Below are 10,099 nucleotides of genomic sequence, written 5' to 3' on the forward strand. Positions count from 1 at the left end.
TGATTTCCCATATACAGGACACTCAAACATGAAGGATTCCTACACCCCTGCCTGTACGTAACAGATAATCAGAAGCAGCAGCAAGGAAGACATTATACAGCAGTGCAGAGCAATGCAGCTATGATTTCATCACTAGGGTAACTTACTGGAAAGCAGCAGAAGAAGCAGAAGCAGCATGGCTCTGTTTATGTTTGCTAATCACTCTGCTCATCCTGTATTGATAACCCTAAAAAGGCAGCAGGGATATGAGCTAGCAGTTAGACTTCTTTTGACCAAGATTGATTTTGGCAAATTTTGAGAATGGTTGATCATTGATTGAACTGACATGGATGTAACATAGATGGTAAATTATGTAATTAATTCTGATGCCTAATGCCAACATGACCACTCATATGCAGTATTCATACGTATGACTTGTTCACATGTTCCTTTTCTTCTACAGCTCAGTGAAGATCACTTGATGTTACATTTGCTTTCTTAGAGAGCACAGAAGCAAAATAGGAATTTAAAAGTTCAGACTTCTCAACTAGTGTTGAGCCACCCCCGTAGTGTTCGAGTTTGGTTCGGTTCGTCGAACACCCGTGTGTTCGTCGAACTGTTCGTCGAACACCTTCGAACACTGTTAAAACCAATGGCAGGCAAACAAAAACACATGGAAACACATAGAAAACACCTTCAAAGGTGTCCAAAAGCTGACAAACTGCTTAGAAGACACAACTAACACATGGAAAAGTGACAAGTACATATAGTCATGCGAAAAGAAAAGAGGTGGAGGAGTAAAAGGAGGGGGAGACTCAGATATAGGCATGTCATGCCCTTCTAAAATCCAAAAAGTGAGAAGCCGACACCGCCAGTCCGTTCCTGCCCGTGCCACCTCTGTGTCGCCGGGTTTGTGCCAGAGCCGCCGTGGACCCTGACGGCCAGCCCCCCTATCCCAATACTGGTGCCTGTCAGCCGGTGTGTCGAGGCCCCCCCTGGTGGGGGGGGAGTAACATCTGCAGAAGAAAGACCATCTTCCAGCCAAACTAAGATGTCGACATCTTTTCGTGGACAATGTGATACGATCCCATTCTAACAGACACGCCCATCGCTACAAATTCTAGATGAGGCACAAAAACAGCAGGTGCTTCAACGGATATCAAGTGCTTCTTCAAGTGGGCTCTCCATCACCTCAATTTAAACATCACAAATACTCCAGTCCTCAGAGGTGTCACCCCAATCGCACTTGCTTCCTCACAGCTCCCAAGTCTCCAGCTGCCTGTCTGAGTATGGGGTAACACAGATGGTTGAGTCTGCACAGCTGTTTACTCATACTATAGCCTGGGAAACGGAGGTCTGATCCAGAGCTTCTGTTAATCCAGATGAGGAAATGATCTGATCTGATGCCCAGAATCTTTATAAGTTGGATCCAGGACGAGATGAAGAAGGTTCTGAGCATAATGTAGACCCTTGTTCCCAAACTGTAACTCCTGTTGGTGGAGACAATGATGAAGACGATGATGAGACTCAAATACCTGATTGGAGCGACAACTTGACTTTTCGGTCAGGGCAGGAAGAGGTTGGCTCTGAGGACGACGGGTGTGATAACACACAGGGTGATGATGACGAGGTTGGAGATCCCACTTACTGTCAACCCACAGTCAGCCAGTCGATGAGGTCAGCAGAGGAGGTGGAGGAGGATGTGACTAGCCCTGGGGATGGGGATGACTCGGTACCCGGGCATTTGCCTGACCTTGGGGATGTCACGGTGGTCGGCTCCCTGGCCCGTACCCTGGGGTCTCTCTTTAAAACGGTGGATAATTGTTAATTTTATAAGAGTTCATGACGCCACCTGTGGTATCTGGTGACAAGCACCAGCGCTGCAGCAGTCCACTGAGGCCGGTGGTATGGCAGCTCGATGGTATAGCTCCCCACAGGTGGAGCTAGGTCTCAGGGCAGCGTATGCAGGGGGAATGCAGGACAGGCGAGACCCAGCTGGGTCAGAGCAAGAACGGGAACGGACACGGTAGTCACTTCAGTACCTTTTACTGGTGGAAATTCAGGCACATCCCGGAGCACTGTAGGGTGAAGGGTGCATATCAGGATCCTCCCCAATGAGCGGGTGTAGGGCCTCCTGTTTGTTGCCTCTGCGTAGTAAGTTTCTGACCTGCCTGGAGCTAGGCCTAACTTTGTCTCTGTCCTGCGCTGGCTGACCTTGTGGTAGGGCATTCTCTTGGAATTCACGCTCCCAGTATGCGGGGCCTAAGCATCTCCTGGCTCTGTTACATATCAGCACCTTAGCGATCCTGAGATTTTAGTTCTCCAGGGATTCCGGTTATGCCTTACTGGGTCATAGAGATACCGGTAAGCTCGGATCCTGTATCCGGTAAATGCTTCGGGGTGAGCTGGTTAAGCTCCTCTGCCCCTTATGTACTAACTCGCCACTCGCCTTCGGCCTACTCGGGCCCTCACTAGGCTATACACACTAACGGCAGCTTGCCGAGCACACCTTAAGCTCTATCTCGGCTCCCTGAATCTAGCAAGCAGGAGCCTCGTGCTCCACTGCTGAATTATTAACTGCGTTCTCTAGACTAGACTGAGCTCCACTGCAGACTGACCTCTCTTAGGCTTCTCTACTACAGGAACTCTTCAGAGGAACTGAACTGCCTAGCTCCACCTTCCCTATTTATATCCCTAACGGGCTCCCTCTGCTGGTCTGAGGTGGAAGGTGGAGATGTGTGAATGTTTATGGGGGCCTCTTGTGGAGGATTCCATCAATGCACTCTTCTAGGATCTGTGATACCAAGCGCAGCGGGGCATCACAGATGCTATTGACGACGAGGTTAGGTTGCGCCTTCCTGAACAGAGACGGAGTACTGGAAGCACGTCAACAACTGCATCCTCAACCACAACTCTGCCTCTGACCACAAGTCGTAGTGGCTCTTCAGGTCACATGGGCTCTAAGCCTTGCATAGCCTGGGCATTTATTCAGATCGATAAGGATGACCCAACTCGTGTTATCTGTTATATTTGTCAGCAAAAGCTAAGTAGAGGCCAAAAAATCCATAGTTTGAGTACTTCATGCATGTACCGTCACATGGATATGAAGCATAAGTTGCAGTGGGAAGCTCACTGTGCTACAATGCGGCCTAGCCGGCTGGGCCAACCACCGTCTGCCCCATCTTGTGCATCCGCAGCCTCTTCATCCTCTGTGACTGGGGGGACAGTAGTCACACATGTTTTTGGATGCAGACCTGCCACCTCTTTACCCGCAACAGCCAGTGTGATAGGCAGGTCGTCAGTTCATTGGGAAGTGGAAACACCTGCTAGTGTTGAGCGCTCTCCAACATCTAGAGCACCACCTTTGGATCAAGGCAACCTAACATGTCCGCCTGCATCTTCCTCACAGACCGGCAGTTTGCCGGGGACACCCTACTCAACACCGTCTAAGCACAACAGCCAGCCCTCGGTCCCTCAGATGTGGAAAAGTAAAAGACCATTTCCTCCTAGCCATGAGAAAGCTAAGAGGTTGAATTTCACCATCTGCAAGCTGTTGGCTACAGAAATGCTGCCTTTCCACCTGGAGGACACAGAGGATTTTCAAGACCTTATGTCCGACACAGTGCCCCAGTACAAGATGCCCAGTCGGCACTACTTCTCAAAGAAAGGTGTGCCTGCGCTCCACTAGCATGTCGCACACAACATCACCGCTTCTTTGAGAAACTCTGTGTGTGACAGGGTGCACTTCACCACAGACACTTGGACGAGAAGGCATGGACAGGAGCGTTACATGTCGCTGACTGGGCACTGGGTAACTATGGTGACAGCAGGACAAGGGGCTGCTGTCCAAATCTTACCGTCCCCACGAGTTGTGCGTCAATCCTCTTTATGTCATTTTTCCTCCACTGCTTCTGCCTCCTCAACCTCCTCTCGGTCCTCCACCTGCACCCAAAGCCTGTCTGGTAATGCCACCTGCTTTCTAACTGCGCAGAAGGAATCCTGCACACCTCCTTACTATGCTGGCAGCAGGGCTCAACGGCATCAGTGTTTACTTTGAAATGTCTGGGAAATGTGAGTCACACAGCTGAGGACTTGTGGTCAGCTCTGGAGACCCAGTTTCATGAAAGGTTGTCTCCACTGGACCTGCAACCAGGGAAGGCCATGTGCGACAATGCTGCAAACCTGGGTGCGGCACTTCGCCGGGGCAATGTCACACATGTGCCTTGTATGGCTCACGTGGTGAACCTGGTTGTCCAGCAATTTTTAGCCCACTATCCCGGACTAGATGGCCTTCTGCAGAGGGCACGGTCGCTGTGTGCTCACTTACGCCGTTCGCATCCCGCAGTTCAACGACTTACATCTCTACAGAAGTCGTTGGGCCTGCCAGTTCACCGGCTGAAATGCGATGTGCTGACACGGTGGAATTCAACTCTGCACATGTTGCAGCGACTGTGGCAGCACCAACAAGCCCTGGTGCAATACGTTCTGACGTATAGCCTGGGCCAACGAGATCCAGAGGTGGGGCAAATCACGCTGCAGGAGTGGTCTCAGATCAGGGACCTATGAAGTTCCTGGGCCATGGGGTACCCTGAGCCGGGCCGTTAGATGCTGGGGGTTGTAGTCACTGTGGCGGTGACCCAGTCCGTGACCCAGGGCGGTCAATCCAAGGGTAATTTGCATATATGGATTTTATAATGTCTGACTACGCCACCTGTGGAGTGCGGCCAAAGGGGCCGCCGCTGTGGAACAGTCCTCTAAAGCTGGTGGTTTTGCAGCAGCGGTATTATTACTCACCACAGGAAGAGTGTAGCTTCAGGGCAGTGTGGGTGGATGATGGTGGTTGTAGTGCAGGGAGTCAGTAATGAACACAGAGTCCGTGTGATGCCGTCTCAAGATATTACTCACAGTTGTTGTAGTCCAGATTACAGGTACCAGAGCAATCTCCCCCGTCGTGCTGTGCATACTCAGAGAGGGGCTCAGTCCACCCCCAGATAGCTCCAGAGTACTTAGCAGGACCCCCTTCTGTGTGTCCTTTCTCTGGCCTTCTCCCTGCACCTCACACCCAGTGACACTTCTATCCGGTATCCTCGGGCCTTGGCGGGTGACATGTGTTCCGTCCCCTGGGTCCTATGTGGCTACCTTCTTAGTGAGACTGGTGTGGACTTTGGCCTGCAGTACATGAAATGCAGCAGCCTCCGGTTTCTAGTTGAACCTTGCTGTTTCTCCGCTAGTTGAGGGACCGGTTCCCCTTATCTGGCCTGACCCCTCTACCTCCTGGTAGCAGCGGGAGTAGGGGTGGCCTTCTGCACGGCCCGTAGCCATAAGGTCCCTTCGGTTCCTGGAGCCTTCCAGCTCCCACTCCTCTCTTCTCTCCTTCAGTCCTGGGCCTCCCAGGCTAGGCCCGCCTCCGGAGCAGAGCTCATGCCTAGTCTCTGCTCCTGTCACTTTTCCTCCTCTGTCTGGCTTGCTCTTTCTAAGATGGCTTCCTATTTATACTCTCCTTGTCATGTGCTCCCCTAAGCTGCTCCCCTAAGCACCCACTACATAGGACCCTCAAACCAGCTAGGGACCTGGGACTGTGCTCTCCCTTAGGAGCAATCTCGCCCTACCCCCACTGCAGGTATGTGTTGGATGCAGGAGTTAGGGTCCCGAGCCATACGCCTTCCTTACCTGAGGGTGAGATACCACACCTCTGGGTGAGATGCAGTAACTCTGTGGCGACTGAACCCTCAGGGGCACCACACACCCTTCTGCACAGTTTTGAAATGGCGACAAAGATGTTTAGTGCTGACGACGATGCCATTATCAGCATGACTATTCTGGTGATTTACATGCTGGAGCACACATTAAACAGAATTCGGAGTCAGGTGGTGGGACAAGAGGAGGTGGAGGAAGTAGAGGAGGAGTCGTATGCGGAAGGGATAACATCTCCAAGGTCCAGACGGTTGGCAGCACCAAGGCGGCAGGCATGGGAGGGTGGGGGAGAGGGATTAACCAGGGCGCATGGTAGCAGCCAAACTGTTGAGGAAGGTGCAGGAGCCGAGGAAGAAGTGGAGGACGAACTGGCGATGGGCATGGAAGACTCATCAGATGAGGGAGACCTTGATCACATTTCTGTTGTGCGAGGTTGGAGGGAGAGGGCAGAGGAAGGAAGCATGATTCTTACCTCACTACCAACACAACAAGTACTTGGTCCTTCTGCATGCGCAAGACACATGAGTGCCTTCTTGCTGCACTACCTGCAACATGACCCCCGGATTGTCAGAATTCGAAGTAATCCCGACTACTGGGTTGCCACACTCTTAGATAGTTACATAGTTACATAGTTAGTAAAGCCGAATAAAGACTTGCGTCCATCAAGTTCGACCTGTTAGTTCTGTAATTGCTAAAGTTGATCCAGAGGAGGGCAAAAACCCCAAATGATTTGGCCAATCTTCACCTGAGGAAAAATTCCCTCCCGACTCTGAAACCAGCAGTCAGAATAAATCCCTGTATCAACCTACTATTTTATTCTATTTTTAAGTATATGCAGAAATCTGCCTGGTATCTAGAAAAGCATCCAGTCCCCGTTTGAACTGGTTTAGTGAATCCGACATTACCGTCTCCTCACTCAGTGAATTCCATATTCTCACTGCTCTTACCGTAAAGAACCCCTTCCTATGCTGGTGCTGAAACCTTTTCTCTTCCAGTCTTAGTGAGTGCCCTCTTGTTACCGTAATATCCCTCCTTTTGAACAAATCCCGGGCAAGGTCTCTATACTGTCCCCTAACATATTTGTACACATTTATTATGTCCCCCCTCAACCTTCTCTTTTCCAGACTGAATAGTCCTAGTTTTGCCAACCTCTCTGGGTATTGCAGTCCCTCCATTCCCCTTATTAATTTTGTTGCCCTCCTTTGTACCTTTTCAAGCTCATTTATATCCTTTCTATATATTGGGGCCCATAACTGAGCACAGTATTCCAAGTGTGGTCTGACCAGTGCTTTGTACAGTGGAAGAACAATGTTCTCATCCTTTACAGCTATACCTCTTCTGATACATCCCATTACCCTGTTTGCCCTTACAGCAGCGGCCTGACTTTGGGCACTCCAATTTAGTTTGCTATCAATCAAGATGCCCAAGTCCTTCTCCATCTCTGAATTCCCCAATTATTTCCCATTCAGTGAGTACTGGTGACTTACATTTTTCCTTCCCATATGTATGACCTTACATTTCTCCTCGTTAAACCTCATTTGCCATTTAATGCTCCACCTACCCAGCTTATCCAAATCCCTCTGTAGGTCTTCACTATCCTCTTTTGTATTAATTGTTTTACATAACTTTGTGTCATCTGCAAATATTGATATTTTACTATTTATCCCGTTGACTATGTCGTTAATAAAGATATTAAATAACATTGGGCCTAGTACAGACCCCTGTGGTACCCCACTAGTGACGCTTACCCAATCTGAGTATATTCCATTTATAACCACCCTCTGCCTTCTATCCTTTAGCCAGTTAGCTACCCACTTGCAGACATTTTCCCCCAGCCCCATCATTCTCATTTTGTATACCAACCTATTATGTGGCACGCTATCGAACGCTTTTGAGAAGTCGAGATACACGACATCCACTGGTTCTCCCTGATCTACTCGAGAGCTAACCTCCTCGTAGAAGTCAATCAGGTTTGTTTGGCAGGAGCGATTCCTCATGAATCCATGTTGGTTCGGGGTTAATAGATTATTAGCATCAAGATGCTCCATGATTGCCTCATTAATAAAGCCTTCAAAAATTTTGCCCACAACGGACGTCAGACTCACCGGCCGATAGTTTCCGGCGTCACTTTTCGCTCCCTTTTTGAATATTGGCACTACATTCGCCTGTCGCCAATCAAGTGGTACAGACCCAGTCTCAACAGAGTCCTTAAATATAAGATATAACGGTCTGTCTATCACATTACTTAGTTCCCTTAGTACCCGTGGGTGTATGCCATCAGGTCCTGGTGATTTGTTTATTTTAATGTTACTGAGGCGTTTCTGTACCCCAGCTTGGGTTAGATTTGTCATACTTAGTGGAGGATTAAGCTTGTCACTTCTCATTTCTCCTGTTAGTTCTTTTTCCTTTGTGAAAGTTGACGAAAAAAATTTATTTAATAGATTAGCTTTATCCTCATCTTTCTCTATTATTTCGTACAAAAGTATATTTGCCGAAATAATTCCTGCCATAAAAAGGTATTGACGAATGCAGGAGTATCTGCAGACGCTGTTGCAGAATCTTACATGTGCTTTTCCACAAAACACCAGTGGTGAACGTAGTGAATCTCACAGTTCTAACTTGCCAATGGTGGGACTGTCGAGTCTTCATCACTCAAACAGTAACAGTAACACAGTATCTGCTGGTAACAGCAATTTTGTGGAATCGTTTCACCACTTTTTTAGACCATCCTTTGCAAGGCCACAGGAGACAAGAAGTCTGACACATAGTCAATGCCTAGAGAGGATGGTACAGGAGAATCTCCAAGTGAACATCGAAGCCATGACTGTGTCACTGGACCCTTGCTCATTTTGGTATTCCAATCTGGAAAAATCGGCGGAGCTCGCCACTCACGCCTTGGAGATCTTGTCATGCTATGCAGCCAGCGTTCTCTCTGAACGTGTGTTCAGCGCTGCTGGTGGTGTGCTGACAGATAAGCGCACGTGGCTGTCCACTGAGAATGTAGACAGACTCACGTTCATAAAGATGAACAAATCATGGATTCGCAAGGACATTTCTACCCCTGTGTCATCCTTGGGAGACTAAAAGCTTGGGGATTTGGTAATATCACCTCACCAACCGTTTTAAGCAACAGTGGGGCAATTGATGCCACTTAACCCTAGAACGCATGACCATAAAAATCTACACTTTCACATACCTGGGGCCCTTTAGGCCCGTGTGCAAATAACATGGAATAACTCAAACTCAAATGACAAACAACTATATACATGAAGAATACCTAGAGTTTCAAAATTCTAACTAAAGTAATCTTGCAGAAAATAGAAAACAATTAACTGGGCAGGCCTGCAAGGCCACAGGTATGCGTTCTAGGGTTAAGTGGTGTCTGTGCCACAATTTTGGGAGTCCCCTTGCTGTGTCTTACGTGACGTTGGCATCGTCAATTCCAGGTGGGTTGGGTCGCACCCCCCCCCCTATTAAATGTAAGAAACTACATACAATATGGCTTGGGGTAACACAGATGGTTGAGTCTGAAGAGTTGTTTACTCAAAGTTCTGCTCCAAATCTTCAGTGTCTGCTAGTCAGCGTAGAATTTTTAACTGCATCTAGCCTAGGCAATACTTTGGGCGTAGTAGCCCAGCTGCGAAGCAAGCTGCACCGCCTGTGTATCTAATAAGAATTTTTAAATGAATCTAGCCTAGGCAGACTGTGGGGACCCCCAACCAAACCCAGACGCTCAGCCCCCCTACCGCCCCCATTTCATGGACAATACAATAATGTAACTCTTACAACTGGATGGGTGAGGATCGGTCACAGCTTTATTAACTCTTTATACTCATTCTATTAGAAAGGCATTTAATTTCTAAAATAATTCAGCTTGTTGCAGCATGCCCTGGGTCCCCACTCCGGCAAGTTGGCCAACAAGTGTAACTCTCCAACATGTCCTTTCTATTTCCAGGCCACGGAGGATCCAGCGTACTCGTATGCAGGACTCTGACCCCCACCCATCACTCTTAACGCTTGTTTCACTCCGTCCTGGAGTCCTGACAGGAATATGTCCAGTCCAATATCTATTAAGTGAACACCGTCGGGCCGTATGAGGCCTGCTTTATCTCCTTCCAGTTGTCGGTGTCGTATCACTACACCGCCTCTGTCTCTTCTAAATTTTGCCATCCGAATATTTATTACCCGCCTTGTCCATTCGATGGCCGTGATGTCTCGCGCACCTTGCCATACCGCTATCGGCACAATCTCTGACCATACTATAGCTAATTTTGTGAAAAATTCTCTGAAGTGCTCAGTGTCTAGTTTCATTATTGCCATTAGTTATGCGTTCTTGTGATGACCTAGGTTGTTTCCCCCGGCCTGTATAACTAAGATGACCGGACCTCTTGCCTCTCTCCCTTCCTTGATTACCTCCATTAGTACC

The sequence above is a fragment of the Phyllobates terribilis genome, unplaced genomic scaffold (assembly GCF_046119375.1).
Source record: "Phyllobates terribilis strain yellow unplaced genomic scaffold, ASM4611937v1 Scaffold_11__3_contigs__length_659146591, whole genome shotgun sequence".
In the NCBI taxonomy this organism is placed as follows: domain Eukaryota; kingdom Metazoa; phylum Chordata; class Amphibia; order Anura; family Dendrobatidae; genus Phyllobates; species Phyllobates terribilis.